A 3,111-nucleotide genomic window follows, 5' to 3' on the forward strand; every position below is an offset into this window, starting at 1 on the left:
ACTATCTTTGATTTCGTAGAGTGCAACTGTCTTTGATTTCGCAGGCCCTCACACAAAAGCAACAACTTCAGCTTTGTTTTTTTATGGGACTAGACAAGCCGGCTCTAGCACACACATACACTTGCTATTGTCAAGCTATAGGACAAAGGGGATGATGTTGAAATTGACACACATACACACACACTCTGAGAGCGAGAGAGAATGGGGCAGCCATTACCTGACAGTTCAAGGGATCCACGTCATTAGCAACATCGGAAGAGGAAAAGCAGGCTGCTTGCTGCAATGGCAACACGTCCAACACTTCTTCTGTGCAGCATGTGTTTGTGTACAGTACCTCCAGGCCTGACATCAGCCCCTAGCGAGGCGGTGCAAGCCAGGCGCGCCTGGCTTCTTGGAGGTCGTCTTTCCTCCTGCAATTCTGGTGGAGTGTGTCGCCCTGCTTTGAGACTCGAGGAAGCAGGCCATGCTGTTCTCGGTTACACAATGTCTCTTGGTACTTCTGGTAATGTTGGAAGGTTGCTTGACACTTTTGAACGGCGAGAATATTCTCCAGACTTTTATGATCGAGAAGTTGTTGAGGTAGTGACAGAGGGAGGAGAACGTGTGCAATCCTATGTTTACCATTGCCAAGAAGTTGATCGATCGAATCCTATGCATGGTGGGGATTGGTTGCAACACGTACAACACTAGGCATCCATGCAAGTATGATGTAAACTTGTTTGAGTAGCATTGTTTCTCTATTGTGCTATAGGGAACCTTCAAAGCTGAATTTGAGTTGTTAAAACTGCACTTAATATAATCAGGGACAAAACTGTATATTATTTGTACAATTATCTGATTAAAGAGTGTCTTATCAAAGCTTGTGATGGGGACTAGAGAGAGAGAGAGAGAGAGAGAGAGAGAGATTGGTTGGGGGAAGTTCTCTAGGGTACGGAGTGTGAGAGTGATAAACAAACTATATTAAATTCACGCACACACTTGATTTCTTTGTGATGAAGAGCGATTAGGTTAGGTTTTGTATTGCTTAGGTGTATGTGCTCGAAATTCTGTGATCCAAGGATTCCGTTAGCAAGGAGCGACAAATATTGTCACTCATGACTCATGATTGATAACGAGCTATAGGATGCACTACAGCCTCAATACCTCATTCATTCTAGCCTACAGGAATCACGTGCTCTTATGAGTTGCATATTTGCTCTCTTCTAAGTTCTCTCTCTCTCTCTCTCTCTCTCTCTCACACACACACACATTATCACATAAGCATGCATGCATATCCTAATAAACATGGCTCTCAAATTCTAGAAAATGAGAAAGGTGCTATAGGATGAGTGGCTTGTGCACTCCATCAGCTTGTACATTTGTGGGAGATGAGCTATAGCAAAATCACTCGAGATGCTAGTATCAAAATATCGCTAGCAACAATGCAGTTAGCGAGTAGTAGAGAGGGCTACAATGACAATGGAGAACTAGGACTCTGAGAGATGTGATCAATAGCTTAGTCTCTTGAACAAGGTCAATCTTTGCATGAAGAAAATGGGTTGAGGCTATGGCAGATAGCTCTATAGATTCTAGACTCGTGTTCAAAATAAACAACACTAACAGGTACATTGAATATATATCAATATATCAAGGGTTTCACACTACGTTTCTCTAAACGTAGTAGGTTTTTCAACACTATAAGGAATCTACACAAGCAAAAGAGATCAAAGAGAGTGTCCAAGAAGGGGATGGGTTGTAACCATGATTATTAAACACACAAGTAGGTGAAAGGGAGGGGCCATGTGGGAGCACAAAATTTTCCTCAGTACATTGATCATGACTATCAACCTTGGTGACTCTTCTATCAAATCAGTGCAATATCCCCCCCCGATGGCTGGCTATATATGATGGGTTGATGCAAACCTCAATATATACCATGATGTGGATTTTCTTTAAAAAATGTCCTCATTGCAGTAGAATTCTTCCAAAGTTTCCACCATGATCTATACAACAACTTATTGTACTTCAAATCACAATAGCTTGAGTTAGAGAGAGCGAGAGTGAGAGAGACATAGGAGAATTAAGAAGAGAAGAGAAGGACAGGATCCTCTCTACATAGTCTTGAGATTTGTATTAGTGGCAAGAGACTTACTTTTTTAGCATAAGGCTTGTGGTTTAACCCTTCAATAGAGGTCTAGGATTGAGTAACATTTTTCTTTCTATGCAAGCAATGAGATTGGGATATATTGCAGCCATGCATGCATTACTATGTCATACTTGGTGCTAATTAATCTATAAACACCCAAATCTCTAACAACCCCTATGAGGTCATGACTTTGAAGGCCATTTTAATCATGGTGCCAATGTTTCCAACAATCATTAAACTTGGTGGAAATATCCAAGGGCAATAAGGCCCGAGGAGAGAGATAAAGTGTCCGTGGTGTGACAAGGAAGAGAAACATTTTACCAAGCCCATGGTCAAGGAGATCTCTCAACTAAAAAATCTATTGTGGGTTTATCATTATAAATAAGTGGAATATTGTTTATTTTTCTTGTTTGTGGTTGAAATCATCTCAAAAATCTTAAACGACTTTGGGTTTTAAATAGTGTACCTTGCCCTATCTTGCTTGGTTTATGGTTTGCTTGAAAATTCTTGCTCGAGGTTTGGGATTCCTCTTGCTGAGCTCATTAGCTTTGTTGGCCTCTCTGACTTGTTTCCACAATTCATTAATATCATCTATTTCTCTACACTTATCTAGTATGCCAGGGTAGAATCCATTAGAAGATTGATCCATGGTATTCATCACTATCTTTGGCCATTGTGCCAATTTTTTGGGCTCTATTCATGCTTATGACTAGAATCTGGCTATATTTGCTCTTGATTTGGTGAAATTATTGGTGTTGGCAGGTCAATTATCACACTTTCAAGTCTCCCAACTCGAGACTCTAGTAAAGTTTGGATGTTTTGAATCAGCACATTTCAAGACTTTGCTTCTCTAGTTCTGCACATGGATATGTCAACCACCTTCGCTCTTGAGTTTGATTGTTTTTGAGCTGTGAATCATAGGCATTAAGGAGGGAATCTAATTGTTCGTGAACCCTCTCTATGGAAATTGATCCTTCTAAACTAGC

General features: G+C 40.6%; 1 pseudogene; it reads left to right on the forward strand.

Moving 5' to 3' along the window:
- The first annotated feature begins 201 nt into the window (after positions 1–201).
- On the forward strand, positions 202–693 carry LOC147445085 (uncharacterized; annotated as a pseudogene).
- The last annotated feature ends 2,418 nt before the right edge of the window (positions 694–3,111 follow it).

The sequence above is a fragment of the Adiantum capillus-veneris genome, chromosome 13 (assembly GCF_014529385.1).
Source record: "Adiantum capillus-veneris isolate H3 chromosome 13, ASM1452938v2, whole genome shotgun sequence".
Taxonomy (NCBI): domain Eukaryota; kingdom Viridiplantae; phylum Streptophyta; class Polypodiopsida; order Polypodiales; family Pteridaceae; genus Adiantum; species Adiantum capillus-veneris.